The sequence below is a fragment of the Macaca thibetana genome, chromosome 2 (assembly GCF_024542745.1).
Source record: "Macaca thibetana thibetana isolate TM-01 chromosome 2, ASM2454274v1, whole genome shotgun sequence".
Taxonomy (NCBI): domain Eukaryota; kingdom Metazoa; phylum Chordata; class Mammalia; order Primates; family Cercopithecidae; genus Macaca; species Macaca thibetana.
In genome coordinates, this window is record NC_065579.1 from 12865690 (window position 1) to 12892204 (window position 26515).

The 26515-nt window shown below is 34.9% G+C and overlaps 1 long non-coding RNA gene across 1 annotated transcript in view; it reads left to right on the forward strand.

Moving 5' to 3' along the window:
• The window catches only part of LOC126946609 (uncharacterized), a 500082-nt gene that overhangs the window by 65282 nt on the left and 408285 nt on the right, over positions 1 to 26515 (forward strand). Inside the window, exon 2 of the long non-coding RNA XR_007722722.1 lies at positions 24342 to 24395. This is a non-coding gene — a long non-coding RNA (uncharacterized LOC126946609). The remainder of the gene's footprint in view (positions 1 to 24341; positions 24396 to 26515) is intronic.

Below are 26515 nucleotides of genomic sequence, written 5' to 3' on the forward strand. Positions count from 1 at the left end.
AGAACATTTTCCACTTCTAGGTAATTTCCCTCTCTATCTCTTACACATACACACACACCATATTAACATTTATCCCTTCCCTTCTTAGCACACTTCTCATTTAAAGAGAGCTTGCCTCTCCACCAGTCACTTTCCTTACTAACATGACCTTGTTGACTCCTATAGAAGTTTTGTATTTTGCCACTCATTCCAGATGACAGAGTGGAAAAATAAATGGCATACAAAATTTTGTAGTGGTGGCAGGTTGAAAAGAGATTTCTCCATTTTAATCACTCCTGAAAAAGGAAAAAATAAAATAAAATAGGCATTAGCTGCAGTTAGAGTCACATTACAGAAATATCCATGTTTTTCACATATTAATTGTAACCTTTGTAAGAAAAAAATAAAATGTTATTACAAAATAAGTTCATAGCAGAATTCATTTCTTCAAGGTAATGCTGTATGTTTTCTACAATGGCACTTGCATTTCAGACGTTCACATGGTGATATGGCTTGACTGTGTCCCCACTCAAATCTCATCTTGAATTGTAGGTCCAATAATTCCCACGTGGCTTGGGAAGGACCCAGTGGGAGGTAATTGAATCATGGGGGTGGGTCTTTCTCAAGCTGTTTTCATGATAGTAAGTCACAAGATCTGATGGTTTTATAAAGGGGAGTTCCCCTGCACACGCAGCCTTGCCTGCTGCCATGTAAGACGTGACTTTGCTCTTTATTCGCCTTCCATCATGATTGTGAGGTCTTCTCAGCCATGTGGAACTGTGAGTCAAGTAAACCTCTTCCCTTTATAAATTACCCTGTCTTGGGTGTGTCTTTATTAGCATGTGAGAACAGACTAATACACATGGGCTTTTGCTGTGCAGCTTTGTCTTATGTGTCTTTCCTCAAACCATTTCTTCTACATAATACAAAGAAAAACTGACAGCTTTTCTGCTTAAAGAGCCCTAGGATCACTTGAGATCTTTTGCACTATGCACAGAGGTACACAGAATAAAATTAAGTTCCTGATTAAAAGAAAAGATTGCATGAAAAACAGCCACCAGCCACTAGCTCAAATCAATAGCAGTTTAAACATGCTGCTTAGAATTCCATTCTAGAGGTTACTTGGGGTTTTGCTTCCTGAAGTCTATGGAGATATCTGTAGCCTTTGGTTACTTGCTTAGCTTATGCTCTCCGATCTACTGGCTTCTTTACAGGATTTTAGTCAAGTGAAGAATGTGGCAGACTTCATTTACTGAATATGGCCTTAATTCTGTCTTCCATTCCTTATGCTTTTCAATGCAATTTTGACTCTCCTCCTATTGAGAAGTATGTCTTTGTTCTCTCACCTGGAATCTAGGCAGACTTGTGACCAGAGCAGACATAAAACTTTGACTCTTGAGAGTAGGTCACAGAAAGGTAATTCATCCTCTTCCTACTTTCTTTGGAATGTTCACTTGAGGAATACAGCCACTATACTAGGAGGCACTTCAGGCTACATAGGAAGGCAATGGGTGGATGTCATAGCTGATACCTCTAGTTGAACTCCTAAGAGATTGCCAGCATCATTCATCAAATTTGTAATGCAGACAATTCCAAAAGGGTTTGATATAGTTTGGATATTTTTCTCCATCCAGATCTCAGGTTAAAATGCAATCCCCAATGTTGGTGGTGGGACCTGGTGAGAGGTATTTGGATAATCCCTCATGAACGGCTTGGGCCATCAACTTGGTAGTAAGTGAGCTCTCAATCTGAGTTCACAAAAGATCTGGTCATTTAGAAGTGTGCACTTCCCCTCCAACTCTCACCTGCTCCTGTTTTCACCATGTCACATGAATGTTCCTCCTTCACCTTCTGCCATGACTGAAAGCTCCCAGAGGCTTTGCCAGAATCCAAGTGGATGCCAGCACCATACTTCCTGCAAAGCCTGCAAAACCATGAGCTAATTAAGCCTCTTTTCTTTATAAATTACCTGGTCTCTGGTATTTATAGTGACACAAGAATGGCCTAACACAGGGTTTTAGCCTCTAGCCATTAAGTCATACCCCAGGCATTGAGTCTTCCCACCCCTGAGAGCCCAGACATTATAAAGCAGATAATACCTGGCCCCACCGTGTCTTGTCCAAATTTTTGTCACAAAGAGTCTGTTATCATAACAATATAGATGCTTTATGCCACTATGTTTTGGAGTAATTTGTTTCATAAATATAGTCAATTAAGTATTGAGTATAATACAAGTAATAGTTTTGAATACAAAACTTGAATACAAGTAATAGTTTTCATACCTCTTGAACCTTCCACTCCACCATCTCTAGTCTTGACATAAAAGAAGACAGTGGAAGATAGAGAAATGAGAATGCTTTAATGTTAGACAGACCCAAAGTGAAATCTTATTTCTGCCCCTTATGCATTCTAAGGGGTTAGGCAGGTTACTTTGAAACCACTTTTGTGAAGATTGTGGTAGTGAGAGAAATCTATGTCCTCAAAATTTAGGCATTTCATTTGGATTAGGCATATTGTGTATTGTCTTTGCTAGATGATTTAAGGTCAAAAAATTCTTCTGTGACATTTTTGATAATTGTTTGACTTGTCTGTTTTATAGCCATTGGATTCTAGGTAAGACCTGTGGACATATGGTGTCAGCCAAACATCTTACTATGCTGGGAAAAGTCAGACATTGTCTACAGTTCTGTCCTTGTCTTGGGATCTGCAATCTGATATATGGTTAAAATTGCTTATTTACTAGGTTTGTCACAAAAAATAAAAGTTGCTAAGAGTTAACATTGTAACATATGTAATTGAGACTGGTAGGGACATAGTTTTACATGCAAGGTATATAAGGAAAATAGAATGTGTTTTGGTAAAAGATTATAAGAAGGCATGGGGATATAGTTTTTGTTAAAGGGAAAGTAATTTGGTCTCATTTAGAGATTTTTAAGGATTGTCCTAAGTTAAAAGAATGGTAGAACAAAACCAAAGAAAAAGTAGATTTGTGAAAAATTGGTATTTTAAACGAGGTTTTGTGGGCATGAGCAAGTTGGCCAAAACTTAAAGGGAGTTAGTTTTTCTATAAATTATATATTAAGATAAAAAGCACACTGTTGCAGGACCAGAATCTGGGCCTATATGTCAAAATAACATGGTTTCCTTGGAGCACTGATCTGCTCTTTAATACAAAATCATAAAATGTTATAGAAGTTGTATAAAAATCTTACCTTATGGTCAAAATGATTAAGAATGGATAGATTTGTTTATAAGGTTTTATTAGAAATTGTGTCTAACATTAATATTACACTAAAGCAAAGGTGGAATTTGCATTTCTCTTTTGAACAAGATTGTTGTCTAATATTGAGAGATAAAGAAATATTTTTGTTTGCCTCTCTAGTAAATTGTAGGAAAACAAGGAAAAAACGAGAAAAGAGAGAATAGACAGGTTTACTTGGCCACATGTCGTCTTATTTGGTCTTGTTTGGAAAGCTGAGCCTCCTCTATTGAAGACAAAAGGTTCTTGCCTTTTACTTTGGGAGGCTGAGACGGGCGGATCACGAGGTCAGGAGATCGAGACCATCCTGGCTAACACGGTGAAACCCCGTCTCTACTAAAAAAATACAAAAAACTAGCCGGGCGAGGTGGCGGGCGCCTGTAGTCCCAGCTACTTGGGAGGCTGAGGCAGGAGAATGGCGTGAACCTGGGAGGCAGAGCTTGCAGTGAGCTGAGATCCGGCCACTGCACTCCAGCCTGGGCGACAGAGCGAGACTCCGTCTCAAAAAAAAAAAAAAAAAAAAAAAAAAGAAAATTTTAAGTTATCACTTCAACTAGATGAATTGTGATATTACTTTGTGATATCAAGTGTTTTAAACTTTTAATATTTGATAAACCTTCCAAAATCAAAATTTCAAGTTATAAATGCAGCCCTTGTTGACATCATTAACCTTTTAGATACTAGCTTCCTTGAAGTCCAAAAGAGACATTTGGCTTATTTGGTATGTGACAATCATGCAGGAAGCATTGTCAACTATGAAATGGTGGTTGGTTTTCTTTGGGCTGTATTTGTATAAATATGTTATTAGTGTGCATTCCAGAATTGTGTGAGACTCCTATAATTCTGTTTTTGGTTTTTTGTTTGTTTGTTTATATTTTCTTTTTCTTTTTAGAGACAGTGTCTTGCTGTCACCAGATGAATACACTTGTGTGATTATGGCTCAGTGCAGCCTCAAACTCCTGGCCTCAAGTAATCTTCCCACCTCAGCCACCTGAGTAGTTGGGACTACAGAGGTGTGCCACCACACCTGGTTCTGGCTCCCATAATTCTGATGTGACTTAGTGTATGTTATCAGTAATAATTAGGATTGTTACATTAAATTATTATACACCATAAAAATAACAAAATTTCCGTGTAAATTGCATCATTAATAATGGCTGTTCTAAGACTTTCATCATCCACAACTTTGTTTACTTTGATCGTTTTCAAAGCGTGGTTTTATAATCAGCTGTAGGACTTTAACAGGTACTTCTGAATGCAGGTTTCTGTTAACTTCAGTAATTGTGTCAGTGGAATAGAGAAAACAAACTTCCAGGACTCTCATGGAGAGCTGATGCATTCATAAATATCAAGAACATAGAACAGGAGTTAGTTGCATGGAATGAACTAACAGAAGACTGAAATAATCTTTTTATGACTTTTTGCTTGAAACATTGCTGATAGTTTTTGTTTTGTTTTTAGAGTCAAAAAGCTTCTTTATTTTTGAGATATTTACGGCTTTTAAGCTATTGAGTAAATTTTACTCTTGTGGGCAAAATGTAAGTTACATTTCTTTCTCTCTACTTAATTTCTCCAGAACTTGGAAACTATTTGTAAGTATTCTTTATTTATGGCAATACAGTTATTTGTATAAGTTCAATAAGTATCTAGTTTCCTTTGTGACAGTATATAATTAGATTGGTGATTTTACCAAGGCTTTGACTGGAATGACATATTTTCAGACTACTTTGAGGAATTGAGGTTGACTTATAAGGCCAATAACATCCCCTTGGGGAATCTGGCCTAATACTTTGTCCTGTACAGGGTTCCTGACCTGTGGTAATTAAAATTCTAACAGGCCCAGGAACCTTAAGTTATGTTGGGACCTTAAGAAGAGAGGAATTCATCCAATTCATACAGGTATCTGCAGGCACAGATAAATCCTTCGCTAGGCTTGGGAAGCTTTTGAAAGGTTTAATCTGAGATTCCTTATGAAAAAGTTCCAGCAAAGCCTGTTTAAACAAGCCTATATGGCAAATGATTATTCTGGTTGCATTGTCTGTGAATAATTAGACCAAGTAATTAGACCAAGTAACTTATTTTGCAAATAAACTTGTCCTAGTATGATTTGTCTTTTGTAAAACTGGAAAACTGAAGAGAGAAAAATTATGTTTCAGAAAAATACTGTAATACATATGTTAATTTTATTTTAACTTTTCATAAGTAATTTTATTATTTGTTTGTCATAAAGACTTTTTAAAATTCTTATTTTAGATTTGAGGGTACGTGTGAAGATGTGTTACTTATGTAAACACATGTCCCAGGGGTTTGTTGTACATATTATTGTATCACCCAGATATTAAGCCCAGTACCCAGTAATTATCTTTTCTGCTCCTATCCCTCCTCCCACTTTCCCCACTCAAGTAAACCCAGTGTCTGTTGTTTCCTCCTTTGTGTTCATAAGTTCTTATCATTTAGCTCCCACTTACAAGTGAGAACATGTAATATTTGATTTTCTGTTTCTGTGTTAATTTGCTAAGGATAATAGCATCCGGCTCCATCCATGTTCCCACAAAAGACATGATCTATTCATTTTTATGGCTGCATAGTATTCCATAGTGTATACATACCACATTTTGTTTATTCAATCTGTCATTGATAGACATTTAGGTTGAATCCATGTATTTGCTATTGTGAATAGTGTTGCAATGAAAATTCATGGGCGTGTGTTTTTATGGTGGAATGGTTTATATTCATATGGGGATATACCTAGAATGGGATTGCTGGAGAGAATGGTAGCTCTGCTTTTAACTCTTTGAGGAATTGCCATACTGCTTTCTATAGTAGTTGAACTAATTTACACCCCCACCAACAATGTATAAGTATTCCTTTTTCTCTACAACCTCACCAGCATCTGTTATTTTTTGACTTCTTAATAATAGCCATTCTGACTGGTGTGAGATGGTTTCTCACCTACAGCCATCTGATCTTTGACAAAGATGACAAAAACAAGCAATGGGGAAAAGACTCCCTATTCAATAAATGGTGCTGGGATAACTGGATAGCCATATGCAGAAGATTGAAGTTAGCCCTTTTTCTTACACCATATACAAAAATCAACTCAAGATGAATTAAAGACTTAAATGTAAAACTCAACGCTATAATAACCCTGGAAGACAACATAGCCAATACCATCTTGGACATCAGAATGGGCAAAACTTTCATGATAGACAACAAAAGCAATCACAACAAAAGCAAAAATTGACAAATGGAATCTAATTAAACTTAATTGCTTCTGCACAGAAAAAAAAATTGTCAACAGGGTCAACATAAATCCTACAGAATGGGGGAAAAGTTTTGCAAACTATGCATCCAACAAAGGTTTATTATCCAGCATCTATAAGAAACTTAAATAAATTTATAAGAGAAAAACAACCCCATTAAAAAGTGGGCAAAGGACATGAACAAACACTTCTGAAAAGAAGACATGTATGTGGCCATCAAGCATATGAAAAAAAGCTGAATATCACTGATCATTAGAGAAATGCAAATTAAAACTATACCTGTTATTAGATTCCAGCCTTGTCCATTGTTTTTGACTCTTTGCTTGTGACTCTATATCTGGCTGGTTCTTGAGGCTATTCACCTGGATGCCTCAAGACTTCAAGTAAATTCCATATGGACTCCCGAAGCTAAGAATCTCACTCCTTATTTGGGGGCTCATTATTTGTCTTATGGCCTAATACTTTGTCCTGTACAGGGTTCCTGACCTGTGGTAATTAAAAAATGTCACTTTCTGACAGGCCCAGGAACCTTACGTTATGTTGAGACCTTAAGAAGAGAGGAATCTGAGGTCTACTGTTCACTTAAGTGCTGTACTAAAGCTGTGAATAACAATATTAACCTTTATCACATAAACCTTAGGACCCCAACCAGGCACCCTGAATACATGCAGATAACTGCAAAGTGATTTCATTCTTTTCACCCCAGGCCCAGTCTCAACCCCAGCTATACTCTCCATCAGCAGAAAAAGTTAGAGCACCATCAGCCTTTTCCCATCTCTGTAGCTCCCACCTCGGGATTGAGATGTGCTGAAACCCAAGAAGGGAATTGAAAATGCCTTTGCAAAGATTATGATGGTGAGAGAAATCTAGAATGGATGACTCTTTCTTACTTCTATCCTCACAGGCTGGCTGTCTTTGCTTATTCCTGGGTATAGGCCAAGATAACCATGGGAGCAATTTATTTTAGTTTCACTTTTAAGCAAGGATGGTAATAGTCTTTCCCTAAAACTGATCCTCTCCTTGTCGTAAAATTGTCTTTGTATGACTAATAAAAGACAACAAGATTATAATTATAGGAGGGGCCTGAATTCTGCCAAGATGTAGGCATAGTATTTACAATCCCTTACTACTCAGGAGTCACGTGGCCAGAGGTCACAAGATTTGTGACTTCTCCAATTGTTCCTACAGGTCTCATCACCACTAAGAACCTGAGATTAGCATTTTATTATTTTTCAGACTGACCCTAACCAGATTTACGACTCATCACCCAACCAGTCCTGTGGCCCCCCATCCAGAGGCAGACTCAGTGCACAAGGACTGTTTTCCACATCTCTATGATTACGTCCTCAACCAATCAGCAGCCACTATTTCCTAGTCTCCTGCTCCCCAAACTATCCTTTAAAAACCCTAACCTCTGAGCCTTTGGGGAGATTGAGTTCAGTGATAACTCCTTCTCCTGCATGGCTGGCCTTGTGTTAATTAAATTATTTATTTACTGCAATACCATGGTCTCAGTGAATTGGTTTTGTTTGTGCAGCAGGCAGGAAGAACCCGTTTGACAATTACAATATGACATCTCTAAATTCCTTTATCTTTAAAATAGTGGCTCTTAATACTCACTTCATAGAATTATTATGAAGAGAAAGTGAGAGGGAATATTTAAAAAATACTTGTTTTATATTTAGCTCACAGTGAGCACTCAATAACACATCGATGTTCTACATACTAAATGCTTTTGAATGAATTAATAGATTAGTCAATCAGTGAATTCACTATTGAGGCTACAGTTAAAGTTCTTATCTTACTTCTGGAACTGTGAGTTAAGTTGCTAGTCCTTTTGGTTCTCACTTGAAGGAGAACCTCCTAGGATAAGGCAGAATATGCTTTCCCTGGGGATGCATGTAGAACTGGCCGGACATGTATTCTGCGATACACGTTCCAGAACTATTGGATGAGTTGATTTCAAAGGTAACTCATCAATATGCTAAGATGCTAAGCACATTCAGTTTGTCATTTTGTTCTTGTCATTGCCGACAACTTCAAGGGACACAGGAGAAAGTCTGAGATTATTTACCTGCTAACCTACTATTTCATAAGACTGTGATCATGTCTGTTGCCTCTAGGGTCTTCCTGAAATAGGCTTCATTTGAGTGCCATCGAATTTTAGTGTCAAACATGATGCTCTTCCTAAGAGTTTGCTTTATATTATGCCTTACTAGAATACTGTAAGAAACTCCTTTTTAATGGCCTAATGTCAGTGAGATGTGACAAAGGATTTGACACCTCAACTGCTTCTGAAAGACAGGAACATGTGTACTACACAGCTGCAAAGCTAAGAAAGAAAAAAAAAAGGCGGGGGGCGGTGGGGAGGGAAGCTGAATCTGAATCTGAAACATAGCAATGTCCCAAATTGAAACACTTCATGCCAACATAATACTTCCCTTCTGTGCATGTATGAACGTCAAATGCATACAAAGTACCTGTTTATCTGCTCATAGTCAGTCCATTTTACAGTCAAGCAGAAACACATTTGCTGACCCAGGGAACATAAATGACATTACCTAATGAACTGTTGCAGAATTCATTTGAATGTGGCCATCCTTTTGAAAAGTATGAATCTTTTCAGTGATTAAAGTGATTTAGACAGGAGTAGTTCAGGGTAGACAATATTAATTTAGGAATGAGTCATTATGTTCAGCGCCAGTCTGGAACCTAATGAGCTGATTCAAATTCATTTAAATCACTCAGAAAATACATACAGAGGCTGCATAATATACATAATTTGGAACTAAAAGACATTTCCTCTAAAACCCAATATATTTCAATCAGTAGAAATAAAATAAATCCACAGATTTTTTTTTTCCTAAATTAGTGGGCTTCTTCAGTTCTGAGGTTTTGAAATTAACTGAGACTGTGGAAGCACCTGAATCAAAAGCTTCATTTGCAAAAGAGTGAATAAAAGAGCTAATTAGTAATATTTTATTATTTACTAAAGAAGAGATTTACTGACCAGGATATTGTCTCAACTATTAGAGTTACTTTTGGGATTATGCTAGAAATCTTGGTCCTATTGGCAAAAAAATAAGAATGAAAAATAATTTAATAATTATGAAATTTTATAAGATATATTTATAAGACTTAATGTGCTAAAATAAAAAAGAAAATGCATCAATTTTAGTAATTTTACACAAGAAATTATGTGAGAAATAAATAGAAAAAATAAAACATTTAAAAAAATGTCTTGAGGAGTCATTATTTGCTATTCTGTATTGAAAAAAAAAATGTGATGCAATGATAGATTTTCAGATACTAGTTGCTCAGGCTTGGCCATATGTGTTTTGTGGGCTTCTCTTCAATCCCATATATTATATTGATTAAAGTGAACTACCTGTGGGAATTCCAGAATCTTGACCAGAGATTATTTTGATATTCCAGAGATTATTTTGATATGGGCATGAAACACCACCCTGGTCAATGGGAATAAATGGAAGTGTTATGAAGATGTCCGGGAAATTGTCTTTATTCTTAAGAAAAAACACGTATCTAAAATCTCCCCCACCCGCTCCATTTTTTTTTTTAGCATATGATGCTTATTAGCTAGCAGTCATTTTATAACCTTGAAGGAAGTTCACAGAGAAGCTGACTGGAAGCTCTAATATCATCAAACCAATCTGTTAACTTGTCCTGAACCTACTCTCCACCTCTGTTTCTTCTTACATAAGGCTGTAAGTTCCTGTTTCTGAAGCCAGTGTCTGAAGGGTTTAAAGATTTTGCAGCTGTACATATCCTCAGTGGTACCCAGACTTTCATAAATAAGAATTATCCGATCTTCTTCACATAAATAGTCTACTGCATTGAGCAAATCTTGTATTCAGGAAGGGTTTCTTCTGTCTAGCTTCAGTATAAGGAACCTCTAAGCTTCTTTCTTTATACTGCAGGATGATTAAAAGAATACTTTTATAAATCGAAATTTAACTTCTGCTGACTTCTAGCTTGTGGTGTTAAGTTATATAAATTTAAAGAAAGCAGTTTTTCTCAGGGTGAAATTAATTGCATTGACCTAGAGATTAACATAAGGCGATACTGAGTTTTCTCGAGGCTCAGAAAGAGAGGTCAGCTATTGTTGGAATGCTAATACCACTCCCTTCATACGCAGAAGGTGCTACTATGTTAGCATCTCTCTTCTCCTACCGGGTCTAACATTTATCTTCCACTCATGAAAAGCTAATTCCCTTATTTTAAATATGCAGATAAGATTATCTACCCTGATGAGAGATGGAACGATTAGAAGGGATGTGTATGTAATGTCTAGGACAATCTCTGCCTCCTAGCTGTTTTATAGAGAATGACTTTTACCACTATAAGTGAGTTTGCTAAAGTCTTTGGAGGTGAGAAAATGCCAAATCAACTTCACTCCTCTGTCTGACTAAGCTCAACACTCTCCTAGGTATATGTCCTTTGTATAGGAGCCTTGGCTTGGTTAAGGAACAAGACCTAGTGTTTCAATATTATTGTACTAAAATACATAATTACATTAGAGTGGCTTAAATTAAGAGAGTTCTTTCTCTTAAATAACATTCAGCCTTTGACACAGGACATGTGATCCAAGGAAGATTCCTATAAGCAAAATATGAGTCAAAGAGAGTGTGTAGTTTAAATTGAAAGAGACAATGCCAAATTTCCAAGCAAAATTTATACTCTTACCATATTGGATGACTAAGTTTTTCCAGGTGTCTACCAGCACTTGTATAATCAACATTTTGTCAGTCTGTTTGGTTAAAAGTGCTGTCTCATTGTTATTTAATATATATTTTTAAAATTGTGAATGCATTAAAATGTTTAAATATTTATTATATATTATAAAGATATCATTTATTTTTCTTATTTTCTGTAAAATTTTTCTGAAATTCTTTCCCTCCTTTTTTTCCTAAATGGGATTTGTTTCTTTTCTTATAATGTCAAGGAATATGTATGATTATAAATATAAAACTGGAATTAATCCTGTGTAAGCTACATGTGCAAAAAACTACAATTTTCCCTGTTTATCATTGGTCTTTTGACTTTATGTTTGTTAGCTTTTAAAACCAATGTAGTCATCTTCACTTTCTCATTTTGTTATGGCTCTGAGTTCTCACACATTTCCCTATGTTTTCAGCCATTCATATATCATCGTTTATAACATTCTATTTTGGAAGTATGGTAAATTGACTTTAATTATTCTCCATTTTTCTGCATCAGTTTGTTAACTCATCCATTTTTTTTCATTGATTTGAGGTAGAAATCTCATTTTATTCTATATCTTTATATTTATTTGAATCTATTTCTGTACTTTCTGTTTTACTGAATGTATTCTTGAAATTTAACAAACAAACTCTTTTAACTGAAATATTTTATAATTGACAGGATGTATCCTTGCTCCTGTTATTCTCACTTATTATATTTAATATACATTCAGTTTTAATAGTTAAAGATCAAATTTATTGATTAACAGCTTTAATTGCTACTTTAAAATTACAAATTCCATCTAGCTTCAAATTAAGTATGTTATGCCATCTATTCAAATATTCTTCACTTGCCTTAAGAGTCTTAAAATCATCTTCATATAAATTCTGGAAGTTTTTTTGTGAATTATTTATCTCTTTGTAACCAGTCAACATATTGAATCCCCTCTTAGATCTAATTGCTTATTAGTTGCATCTCTGGAGTATTTAAATAAATGATCATAGTAATTTTGAAATACAGATGATTTTGCCATTTTTGTCTTCATTTATTACTTTGAAAATTAAGTCAGTAAATATGTATTGAATTAGAGACAAATCATGACCCTAAAGGAACTTAAATTCTAGCAGAGCTTGCTTTTTTTTTTTTTTCTTTTCTTGTATAATTGCATTGGAGCACACTCCTGGAAGCTCTTCAAAGCTCTTCACTGTTAATGGTGATAAAATGTTTACTTACCATGTTCCGTATGTAACAGGAATGCTCCCATTACATAATGACAAGCATGTTGCCAACTTTTATTTTAGAATATATATCTTGGTTTGACATATATACTTACCATGTTAAAATAGCAACTGTTACTTTTTTAAAAAAGAGTTTTCATCAAGAATTGATATCAAATTTAATCAAATAACTTTCTACATCTATGGAGATAATTGCTTTTTTCCTCTTTAAAACACTTTTAATTGGTGTCATAGCTTAATAGACATCTTAAAATTGAATAATTGGTAGTCTCTTGAAAAGAAAGTATAATCTCTGCTTACAGATATTATACGTATATATAGTTTAACTAGCCATCTGTTGTTTAAATCCTTTGTATCTTAAATTGACTGAATTAGCTGAGTTTCGTTAATCTTGCTAGCAATTTGTAGAAGAAACTCAAATAATCCACATTACGAAGCTCTGCATATTCTAGGTCCTTATTATTTATTTATTTATTTATTTATTTATTTATTTATCTTTGAGATGGAGTCTTGCTCTGTTGCCCAGGCTAGAGTGCAGTGGTGCAATGTCGGCTCACTGCAACCTCCACCTCCTGGGTTCAAACGATTCTCTTTCCTGGCTCAGCCTCTCAAGTAGCTGAGATTACAGGTGCATGCCACACAGCCAGCTACTTTTTGTACTTTTTGTTTGTTTGTTTGTTTTAGTAGAGATAGGGTTTCACCATGTTGGTCAGGCTGGTCTTGAACTCCTGACCTCATGATCTGCCCACCTTGGCATCTCAAAGTGCTGGGATTACAGTCATGAGCCACCACACCTGGCCTGGTCCGTATTTTGAAATAAAATCTTAACTGGCACCTAACTCATTCCTACCCCCAATAACAATGTAAATAAGACTTTTCCTCACATTTTTATGTATATCTATTTTCAAGTTTTCTTTTTCTAAGCAAACTTGGTTTCTTTGTTGTTGTTAAAAATTGGGATTCTCAGTCTACCACTCACTCGTGACCTTGTTTGTTAAATGTCATGTTTATTTTTCACTGCATAGCTAATTGGGGCATTCAGGCTAAGAATAATACAGAAACTTTTGATTGAAAGATGTAAGGTTTGCACTATTGGATTACTTCCTGTTCCTCTAATCGGTTGGTTTCTTAGCAACCTAATTTTGGATTTCCTTTGTGATTTCCTTAACATTTTTTTTTCTGGTGACTTTATCTCACTACCCCACCAAAAACTGAACCAAAACAAAACAAAACCCCAACGATGATTCTGAAATATATTTTAGTCTATGTATGATATCATCTGTCACAAGTGTGTATTTATATAAGCATATTTCACTGTATAGTATTATATTTATTTTGCTTTTAACTCAGATGCATTTAATCATATTTCTTTTGTTTTTAACTCAAATTTATTTAGTTATCAGAAACTTATAAATGTCAATTCTGCAAATAGTGTCCAAAATAATATAATCTTATCTTTGTATTAATTGTCTAATGAATTCAGTAGTACAATCTATATTCTTAACATACAGCTTGGTGCAAATAATCAATTTCAGGACTTTACACAGTTCCATAGCAGTGTTTACTTCAGGTCTATCAGCATTTCTTTCTAAAACAAATTAATTTCCTGTATCTTTATTGTGAGGATAAAACAAATTCATTCTTCTCAGAATCTCCTTTTCAGTATGTTAAGCCTTAGCATGGTAATGTTTCTCATTCTCTGAACTGCACGCTGTGGCGGACTTTAAAGATCATTTGAATTCTTCTATTTTTGGTATGGGATTTGTAATGTTTTGATAGTAAAACTTGGATTGGATTGTCTGGAAGATGTCCACATAGGTCCTCTATTTTCTCACTAAGTATCCTGGGGGAAGAATCAGGAACTACTCTTATCTAGGATAACAATGTAACTAGCAATTGCATTGTAATCTACCACCTCTTCACCTCAGTTTTGTTATTTGTATAACAAGGCAGTTGAATAACGATTTTTTTCCCCTCTTGGGGCCATGAGCACAGATTGGAGTCTTAGAGTGATTGGGATTGATTGGTCCAGATTTGAATAACACTCCCTGTTCACACAGTTATGGTCCATGCTAGACCTCCTATAGGCTCCAGGGCTGCTAGAGGATTCCTAAAAGTCTTCAACATTTGCATCGTCTTCACTTTTTACAAGCATACCACTCAAATTGCTTTTCAGCAAATGCCTATATTGATATTAGTTTGAAAACAGTTTCATCATTCAATTTGTACTTTTTAAAATGTCAAGCGTTTGAAAAGACCTGCTTTCAGAATGACAGCTTTTGAAGAATGGCATTTTGTAATCATTTACAAAATGTGTGTGTGTGTGTATGTGTGTGGCAATTTCTGCAATCCCAAAGAGAAAGTTATCATTCATCAAATACATCATGTACAACTTGTCTTTGTCAACCTAAAAGGAAGAAGCTGAGCCAAAATTATAACAAAGTATACAAGAGTTCATGTGGGCCAAGCATGAGTGTTGCAACCTGGGAGCATACATTCAAGTTGCTCTGAATATATAGTCTCCTTAGTAGCAATTACAAATGAATTTTTAAAGAAAAAGAAGAGGCAATCCCTAAGTTATTTACCAAAACTTTCCATTAAAATGACATAAACTGTGGATTGGTTATACATTGTTTGTTTCGCAAATTCCAGGAACATGAAAATAATGGGTCAGGCTATTAGTCCGTAACAAATGACTCTAAACTATTGCTACCAGTCTTGAGTAGGTGGAGTGAGGACATGACTAAAATCCCATACTTCTGTCATAGCATATGAAGTTTGATTTCACAGTATCTCCTCAGCTCTGAAATAGAGGTCATTAACTCTGTGATCACCTTTTATTTGCATGTAACTTTGAAACTCTATTTTTGCCGGGCTGAGATGATTAATGACACAAAAGTGGATTTTGAAGAAACAGCTACTTCTGTGTGTAAGTTTATGAGCATTTTATAATAATGGGAGGGGATCACTTCAGAGCAAAATGGAGACTTGTCCCACATTTCACTTCCTTGTCTTCCAAATGCTATCTGAAATGACCCAACAAATAGAGGACAATAAATAAGCAAGAAGCTTTTCAGCATTTCTGGGAGGCATTGTGCAGTCGTGATAGGATGGACAGAGTTTGGAGCAGCAGCAGTTTCATACCTGCAGAAGTAAAGCCCATCTGGGAAGCAGTGATAAGATGATAAGCGAGCTACAGAACTGGGCAAACTCAAGTCAAGAGAGAAACAGAACAAATCTGGGCTGTCAAAGGATATCATCAGATTTTCCTATGCTATTCACCAATCCTTTCTTGACCTGATGATGGCCGAGGCAAAAGTAACTTCTTTTCTTCTTTCTTTTTTTTTTTTTTCTTGAGACAAGAGTCTCACTCTGTTGCCAACGCTGGAGTGCAATGGTGTGGTCTTGGCTCACTGTAACCTCTGCCTCCCAGGTTCAAGCAATTGTCCTGCCTCAGCCTCCTGAGTAGCTGGGACTGCAGGCGCGTGCCACCACACCCGGCTAATTTTTGTATTTTTAGTAGAGACAGGGTTTCACCATGTTGGCCAGGCTAGTCTTGAACTCCTGACCTCGTGATCCACCCGCCTTGGCATCCCAATGTGCTAGGATTACAAACATGAACCACCACACCCAGCCGGCAAAAGTAACTTCTAATGATGTCACGGGAGAATCACTAACTCTTTGATGCCAGAAAAACTGAATGCAAGTGAAAGGGGTACAGACAGCAAGAAAGTTACAGCCAATGTGTGGCTTACAGTTAGGACAGAGAAGGGGGCAGGTTCAGATCCACTTGATGTGGGTAAATTTTAACCCAACTTGTACTACCAATAACTGAGGAGCTGTAAGCTTTAGTAAATGCATCCAGCTTCTCTAACATGGGAGCCCGCTAGATAAAGCAAAAATATTCGCGTAGATATTACAGAGAGAGGAAAGGCTGACCAGTTGGGGGAAAGACATGGCTCTTCACTTTGGTGTTTGGTGAGAACAAGGAATAAAGTAGTTTCCTAAGAAATTATTTTGGCAATAGATTCCTCCCTCTCACAAGCCACTAAATGTATTAATATGCAAAATATAACTATGAAGATAAAAACATGTGAGACAATGTCTAATATGGACAAAACAGAACTGCAACTTCCAATAGGGTACAGCCAAATAATACTTTCTATAGGTTGCAAACAAAAGTGGAAATATATGGCCAGATATAGGAAAATAGCTCTAAAGAAAAGAAAAAGTAGAAGAATCAGAGCATAGACTAAAAAGATATACTCTAATGAATTTTTAAAAGACAGTTTGATTCTTAGATTGATCATATTTAAAATAATATTGAATCATTTAACAAGTATAAATTCAGATCAGGACAAAATTAAATTTAAAAAGTCAATAGGTAAGTAATAAGAATGTTCCTGAATTGAAGAAAGAATACAATTTTAAGATCTAAAAGGCATATCATATTCTAGCAACATTTGTGCACAATTAATACATAAACAAATGTTTAACAATTGAATTTTTAAAACAATGGGAAAAGTTATTTAGGAAAAAAGGAAGTCAAATGCAATTTGTAGTGGGATTGAGACTGGGGGAGCAGCCTGTGCAAATTTGGGCTGGCCTCAAATCCAATGTTAGGTGTAGCCGAGCGAGGCTCACCATATTCTAAGACACTGGTTTGATAACTAGTTGAACATTGAACCACCTGAGGAGTTATTGAGAAAACAAACACAAAGAAAAATCAATTAGTGTGTGTTCCTCAGTCCCACAGATTCTGGTTTAATTATTCTGGGGTAAAACCTGGGCTTTTAAAAGCTCCCTGGTTGATTCTAACATGTAGCTCAGTTTGAGAAACAGTTTCAAGGGAACCATGTCGAAAGCATATTATACATAGTTAAGTTGTAATTCACATATAAAATTGTCAGGTAATTTTCTTCAACTCAAAACAGCTCAAAACCAGAGCAACAAGGTAAGTTATGATACACACACACGCACACATGCACACATACACACACACAAATTAGCGTGGATGTCCACCATCCAGAGTTGAGAGAAAAACACTTGGTAACATGGCTGAGAATCACTGCAATACAATGTATAACTAGTAAGAAATCAATTCTGCAACATATTGCTGAATATATCACAAATTACTATATTATCTTTACAATATAAACTTAAACAGTAATATAGAAGCAACAACAAAAATTCTCAAAGTGGATAGGAGAAAGGAGAAAAAAAGGTAATCGAGTTGGTTTTCATATCTTCCTTGCCCAAAAGTTAATAGATAATATTTGCACTGAATAAAGAAAAAAAAAGAGGTTTAGATATATTGTATAAACGAATAAGAGGAACCTACAGAAAACAGTAATAACAATAACAAAAAACTGAAAGTAATACATGAAAAAATGCTCATCATCACTCACCATCAGAGAAATGCAAATCAAAACCACAATGAGATACCATCTCACACCAGTTAGAATGGCGATCATTAAAAAGTCAGGAAATGACAGGTGCTGGAGAGGATGTGGAGAAACAGGAACACTTTTGCACTGTTGGTGGGACTGTAAACTAGTTCAACCATTGTGGAAAACAGTGTGGCGATTCCTCAAGGATCTAGAACTAGAAATACCATTTGATCCAGCCATCCCATTACTGGGCATATACCCAAAGGATTATAAATCATGCTGCTATAAGGACACATGCATATGTATGTTTATTGTGGCACTATTCACAATAGCAAAGACTTGGAACCAACCCAAATGTCCATCAATGACAGACTGGATTAAGAAAATGTGGCACATATACACCATGGAATACTATGCAGCCATAAAAAAGGATGAGTTCATGTCCTTTGTAAGGACTTGGATGCAGCTGGAAACCATCATTCCCAGCAAACTATTGCAAGAACAGGAAACAAAATACTTCATGTTCTCACTCATAGGTGGGAAATGAACAATGAGAACACTTGGACACAGGAAGGGGAACATCACACACTGGGGCCTGTTGTGGGGTGGGCAGAGGTAGGAGGGATAGCATTAGGAGATATACCTAATGAAAATGACTAGTTAATGGGTGCAACACACCAACATGGCACATGTATACATATGTAACAAACCAGTATACAAACAAGTATACAAACAAGTAAAATAAAAAAAAGTAATATGATAACTACCTAAAACCAGTAAGTTAAAAATGGGAAAGGAAGACAGATTGATGTGATTGTGCTAATTTTCTCAGCTCTCCTAATGAAGACTATGGTGTCCTGTCTACTAAATCAGACTAGATCGTTAAAAACATTCCCATTAAAATAGCAACCATTAGAAGTTCTAAAAGGAATCTGTATGTTGCAAATTAGCAGGAGGAAAAATGTTTATTCAAACCTAAGCATACCACAAAACAACTGGAGAAAAAATTAGATGGTAATATGGTAGAGAGCAATGTAAGCATAAAAGTGATTTTAAAAGAAGAAAGGCAGAATTAATTCAGAATATAAATATTATATTAATATAAATAGAAAATTTGTACTCACTAAAATAACAAAATTCTAATAGATCAAAATTTTAAACTAACCCCATATATTGAATAAATATATATGTCTTAGAAATTTCAAGATTAAAATAACAATTTTAATTTTGAAAAATTAATTTTAAAAATACATGCTTGATATATTAAACAAGATAGTTGGTATATGATAAACAGTCAATTAAATTTATTTGGGGCATAATATATCAAATAAAATAAAAATCGAGGCCCGGTGCAGTGACTCATGCCTATAATTCCAAGCACTTTGGGAGGCCAAGGCAGGTGGATCACCTGAGGTCAGAAGTTGGAGACCAGCCTGGTCAACATGGTGAAACCCCCTTCTCTACTAAAAATACAAAAATTAGCTGGGCATGGTGGCCTGCACCTGTAATCCCAGCTGCTCAGGAGGCTGAGGCAGGAGAATTACTTGAACCTGGGAGCTGGAGGTTGCAGTTAGCTGAGGTCATACCACAGCACTCCAGCCTGAGCAACAAGAGTGAAACTCTGTCTCAAAAAGAAACAAACAAACAAAAAAACCAAACACACCAAAGAAGAAACAAAATAAAAATAGATAATGTAAAATGATAAAGGATAAAGGTGATATACACAGCTTGGACCCATTTATCGTTATTATAGTGCATATTGATTTAAATATGTAACTCAGAGATCTCAGATACTGCAAGGATAAATTGACAGAAATACAATGGAAGCCACCCATAGCATATTATAGGTATCGTGAAAATAAGATGTAGATTGTCTGAATACAATAATTAATAAGGTTGATTAGTGGACATATTTGAAAATGTTATACTTTAATGAAAGCTTTCTTTTAGCTACTCACAGGGAATTTACAAACTTATTCCTATAGAAAGCCTTAAAACAAACCCTAGTAGTCCAGCCTAATGAAATGCAGTAAGTGAATAAATTGGCAACCCAAAAAGGACCAGCTATAAAACCATAAATATCTGTGAAGGTAAAAATGAAAACAAAAAATAAGTATATTAACCTTAAATAATGAGATTCTGAAAATATGATTAAATTTAGAGTTTATTGAAGGGCAAAGCTTGAGGGTGATCACCTGTGAAGCACCAACTTCAAATTGGGTCAGTCAAATTATATAGGCAGAGACAGATACATTTTAGCAGAATTACATTTCCCACACAAGACCAGTGCATGTTACAGCAATTCTATTGGTTACAGGTTGCTACATTCCAAGAAAGATAACTTTATACTTTGTGAGTTGAGTAGTGATCAGAAGGGGCATCATCTCTGGAACCATCTGGTCTTCCTAATTATTTGCAGCAACAAAAGGCAGAAGTTGCAGCTACATGCCACGTGACTCAGGCCACATAGCCACATTTCTCACAAGGCCTAGAATAATTTAAAGTTTCAACAGCTTTACATTTGAAACATTTAATTTCATAATTGTATATCTTCTGACAAAGATAAAAACAGAAACCACAGAAAGACATAATCATGTCTGCTGTGTATATTCTCAGAAATGTGAATTTTACAATCTTTTGCCATATATGTATGTATGTACTTTTTAAAAACAAGTTTTTGGTATTAGCCTAGAAAAGAAAGCTGATCTTGGTTCCTGAGACTGAGACTTACTTTAGCAACCAACGATATTTAGGCAAGGCACTTCCAGTATCCCTTCCAGGGCTTCACTAAGTCTTATCTGCACTTCTCAAAACTCCAAGTTTCACTGATTTTCAAATTCCTCCCCTTTGGACACTAGTTTTCTGCTGTTTTTCACACTCTGCTTTAATGTCACAGTGGTTTGCCTCACTTTTTTTCAAGTTCTGTTTTACTTTTTATGGCACCAAGCTAAGAGTTTCTCTTCACTGCACACTTAAAAAATGTATAGTTTAGAATAATAGACACAATTTCCATAAGTACCATTTAACCTCATAGCACTTATAGTTAGACAGTGTCATATGGTTTAAAAATAGGCATTATTAATAAATATTCCCAGGTCACATAAATTTACAAATTGAGCACATGTCTTCCTGAGAAACATGACAGAATCTGCAAATTGCATATAATTCCTGAGGACTACTTTATATTGGGACAATATGTGTGGTATTTTATTTTTATTTAACAGGTATACAATTAATGTTTTCACATATTAAAAATAGTAACCATTGAGAGGGAAATAAAATTTTACTAACGCCTTTCCTTTAACCCCATTCATTAGATAACAAAATATTGAAAATATTTCTGGCTTTAGTTTTTCTTTGTTTAACATTTTAAGATTATGTAATATATATATATATATATATATATCTTCATTCCTGATTATTGTGTTCTAGACAAGCTTTACAATCTCTCTGCTTTAGAAAACATTCATGTGTTACTACCCACCTTCCCATTTTTTCCCTTCTACCCTCTAAGCCCAATATTGTTGGATGTATTACTATTATTTTCAGAGACTGACTTCAAATGTTAAATTCTAAATTTAATATTTATTTCTTGATTTATCAAGCTTTGAAAATACCTACTAATTTTGTGCTATAAAAGAGAATGGAATGAAGACTTTATTTATTTCATCTCTCTTCCCCCTTCCAATTACTATAAATATTGTATTTTACATTTACAAGGTTTATAGAATATACATCCTATTTCATTAAATAGCATTGAATTATTTGTGGTTTGTCTGTATTTTGATTTTCAAAAGAGAAAGCAATAATAGTATTCATAATATTATGATTATGTACATGTACATCACATTCATACAATAATGAAATTGTGTAGTTGAAACCAGGTAAAAGAAAATGCAGTCTCATATCTTACAAAATTTTGAATTGTATATGTATTTCAGTGTGTTAGACTGTATGAATTGTGTGTGTATTTCACCGTGTTGAATTACACTTTATTTTTTGAATTGTTTCTGTATTTCCGTGTGTTAGACTGTATATGTATTTCAGTGTGTTAGACTGTATGAATTGTGTGTGTATTTCACCGTGTTGAATTACACTTTATTTTTTGAATTGTTTCTGTATTTCCGTGTGTTAGACTGTATGAATTGTGTGTGTTTTCACCGTGTTGAATTACACTTTATTTTTTGAATTGTATATGTATTTCAGTGTGTTAGACTGTATGAATTGTGTGTGTATTTCACCGTGTTGAATTACACTTTATTTTTTGAATTGTTTCTGTATTTCCGTGTGTTAGACTGTATGAATTGTGTGTGTATTTCACCGTGTTGAATTACACTTTATTTTTTGAATTGTTTCTGTATTTCCATGTGTTAGACTGTATGAATTGTGTGTGTATTTCACCGTGTTGAATTACACTTTATTTTTTGCAGGCATTCCCATTCTGCATTATGCTCAATTGTTATTGTTTATTTTAGCTCATGTTACCCCTGAGTTAAATTACTTTTAATTTCATTGAAATTACATCCTGTTGAATATGTTTTTAAAAGGTGCTTGGCCAGGAATGGTGGCTCACGCCTATAATCCTAACACTTTGGGAGGCCGAGGCAGGCAGATCATGAGGTCAGGAGATGGAGACCATCCTGGCTAACACAATAAAACCCGTCTCTACTAAAAATACAAAAATTAGCCGGGCATGGTGGCATGCGTCTGTAATCCCAGCTACCTGGGAGGCTGAGGCAGGAGAATCACTTGAACCCAGAAAGTGGAGGTTGCAGGGAGCCAAGATCCTGCCACTGCACTCCAACCTGGGCAACAGAGCGAGACTCCTTCTCAAAACAAAACACATGTACTTAGAGAATAATGAATGTTGTAACCTTTTTCATAAATAAAACATCTTTATTTTGCCCTCACATATGATTGGGGATGAAACTCTAGGTTTAAAGGTGAATTTTTTCCCCCTCAGAATTGAGGACTTTTAAAATTATTTTCTATATTCAGTGTTGTTAAGACAGTGCATGGCTGTTTCTATAATGTTTTCTGTGTAAATAACTTTCTGTTCCTATTTAAAAGATTTTAGAATTTTCTTTTTATCTTTGAGGAAATGGAAATTCAATATGTGTACATATGGATAATACTTCATTAGTCCTGTTTTCCATTCAACATGCCACCTCAATTAAATAACTGTTTCTTCATCCAAATACTTATTTTCTATTTTTAAATTATTTCTTCTCCTCATTTTTTTTGCTCATCTCCATTTAGAATTTCCATTAGATGGATGATGGATTAGTTGGATATTTCCCTTCGTACCTCTAAATTTCTATCGCAGGTGATCTAGTTGGAAAGTGTCAGATAAAACCCATATAGTTACAAAACCATTTTATTTTCCATTGGAATACAGTCAAGCATAATTTCCCAGCACCCCTTTCATGTAATTAGGATCCATATGACCAGTTCTGGCCAAGAGTAAGCTAACTGGGGTCATGGGTGTCCCTTTCAGTACAAGTTGGTGTAAGTAGGTAGTGGTCTATCTCATTTATCTTTTCCTTTCATATTTGAAGGCTGACAGATGCCAATGCACCTTGGAAGCCAAAAGATGTTGAATGAAAGATGAAAAATGATTTGATTTCTGAGTCAGTGCTTAAAGAAGAGCTTTCCGGAAGTGCTCATTGACTTTTAGCAAGGGATGAAATTTAGGCAAAGTGGTTTTATATAGCAGCTAGTTTAAATTACCTTAGCAAGTACTTCTTGCCTTGGTAATCTGGATTCTGGGAATATGACTGCATTTATATTCCAGATAAATAATTCAGATGTCTACTCTAAAAACATATTTATGCAACTCATGTGTTAATTATCTTAAATGATTTTGGCAACTATAATGCTAGTTTTAAAAGTGTTTTCCTAATTTTCTGTTTGCTATTTTTCATTTCGCTATTCCTACTTTTTATGTCTGCAATAACTCCTAGCATCTTTCAAGTTAAGATTTTGTTCCTTGAATTATTTTATTGTTTTATTTAGCATTTATGATTCTGTTTATTCATCCTGGTCCTTCTCTCTTATTTATGTTCTTCTCTATGATTGCAATTTTTAACTATAAAAATATCCCATTCCTAAGACATATTGAAATAAAAATTAGATTAGATTAAAATGATTGAGGAAAAGTACCCAATTGTTTGGCATGAACTCTTCTCTGTCAGATTTCCCTTACTCTTTACATTTGTTAACATCAATTTTTTTTTTTTTTTTTTTTTTTTTACATTTGATCATTTGACATTTGTTGAATATTTTTGTCTTTGTATTTCTTGATTCAGCTCAGAACATTTGTGGACTCAGCTCATAAATATTATGTCTGGACTGAAATTCAATGTGATTTTCCTTTAAATTTGATCTTGTCGACTGTTTATCTTCCAACTATTTGAAAACTTGAATTGCACTCCTTTCTGTTTTACAGTTGTTTTTGCTTCATACTTAAAATAACTTTTTGCCATTACAGTGCAATTTGAGGAAAACAAGAGGGCAGACGTTTTGCCACTGAGCCAGAATTAAGGTAAGAAATGTGAGGCAGCATTTTGCGTGATTACAATTGGGTCCTATATCTATTTTAAAATATGATATTTTGTACAATGTGAATTTTGCATTATTTTTGGTAATTTAAAATATTGCAGTAAGGAATTGTGTTAAGATATTAATCAGCTTGATTAATAAGATTTTACTACTCTCTTAAATTATATTCATGATATAAATACCTCATTTGCTTGATCCTGGTTCTGGTCCTGATGTGTTATCATGAATCATACAGTAGGACAATATTCAATAAAAAACAAAATACTGCAGAATATGTATTTCAGTGAGTGGGAGGTAGATTGTAGAGATTCTGTTTTGCAATTGTTAAAAAAAACCTATATTTGCTACCAGAATGTGTGGCTTAGAGAACACAGATTACCTTTGCATTTCTGCAAATAAAATTCCCATAAGTAAGAATAAGCAAGTTGGTCAGAATTTACTATTATAGCTACAATGTGAAAGATAGATTAAAATATTAAAGGGTTTAAACTCAATGACATTGCATGTGAAGATAAGCTTAACATTCTCAAGTCGATCTAATATTCCTCAACTTTTATTAAGAGCACACACATGTTTAATTAGTGCCTCAAAGATTCAGAGAACTAGAATGTCCAAGGGCCTCAGAAAATCCTCAAGTTTAAGTTAGAATTGTAGAGAAGATGAGCCAAGTTACTCAGGACACCTGGATATGAGTTTATGCACAATTTATCCAACTGTCTTTAAAACTTTTCACTTAATGAGGCATATTATAGGGATAAAAATGACCAGGAAATGTATGATATATTTGGAGAAGGTAGCAATCCAATTTATAAATTCCCATCTTCCAACCATCTGGAGGTGCCAGATTGGCAGGGTTTCTCGTCAGCATTCTGTAGATTATGCACGCTTCACAGAGCAAGAAAGGGAATCACTCAGCATTCTCAAATGCTCGAAGGATTCCTTTAAAAGGTTGATAACCAGTCTGCAATATATTTTTTAAAATAGCTATTTGCTATTATGCATTGTTTGAGAGAAGAACAGAGGATTCACAGTATAAATGGCATTCCCTATAGATAATACCAAAGATTCAAGGATGAAGGAGAACCCATTGAATGTGAGGGTGAATTTTCTTTATCTTTACGGACTCCTTGTCACCTGGGGCTGAGGTTAATTATAGTGATAATATGACAGTCTAGCAAAATCCACAGATTTAGGAAACGCACAAAAATTGGTAAGTTTACTATTTCTGGGTTAAGCATGAGCAACACAATGAAACCTGTACGTGAGGCAGAGTGGGGAAGAAATGAAATAGTGATAAATTTTAAGCATTCATTTTACTTTTCTAGTAGTTTTCTTGTAATACACATGGGAAGATTTTTTATCCATTAATTATGTATGCCGTTGATGGATCTAGATTCTCCTTAACCCAATGGAAGCTACAAATCTTCTGTAAAATTATTCCTCTATTTATATTATAGATCAAAATATGTCTGAAATAAAAACCTATAATAGAAGTCATAAAAAAATGGATGATGGATTCCACTTATTCCCAATTAAATAAAAAAATTGGAATACAACACATGAATTAAAGAGTATTTTGTTTTAGAGTGAAATACCACCTTCGGACATTCTAAGCCAAGAAGGTACAAGATACAGCTAAATATTTGCTGATAAAACATTCAATTCTGAGATTTTCCATAGAAGCCCAATTCTGGATTTTTAACAATGGCAAAAAACAAATTATTTAGTTATTATTCCAATGAGAGTGAATCTGAATTGAAAAGTAAGAAGCTCAAAACCAAAGATGTAATGATTCTTAAGAAAGTCGGATCTATTGAGAATTCCCATGCCACGGAAAACAAACTCTCCTAATACCTTTAGGATCTATCAGGACAATTGAGCTGAATGAAATGACTATGACTTTAAATGTAGAAAGAAGAAAATGAAACTTGAGATCTGCCTTAGGAAGGAAAAAACAACAAATAAAAAATTATAAGGCCCTGATTCTGAGTAACAAGCTGTGTATAACTTCAAAATACTAAACGGATAACTAAGAAAACCAAGAACAGTAAAAAGATGGTTTCTGCCTTTAACATTTAAAGTTAGTTCTGTTTTGGTTTAATG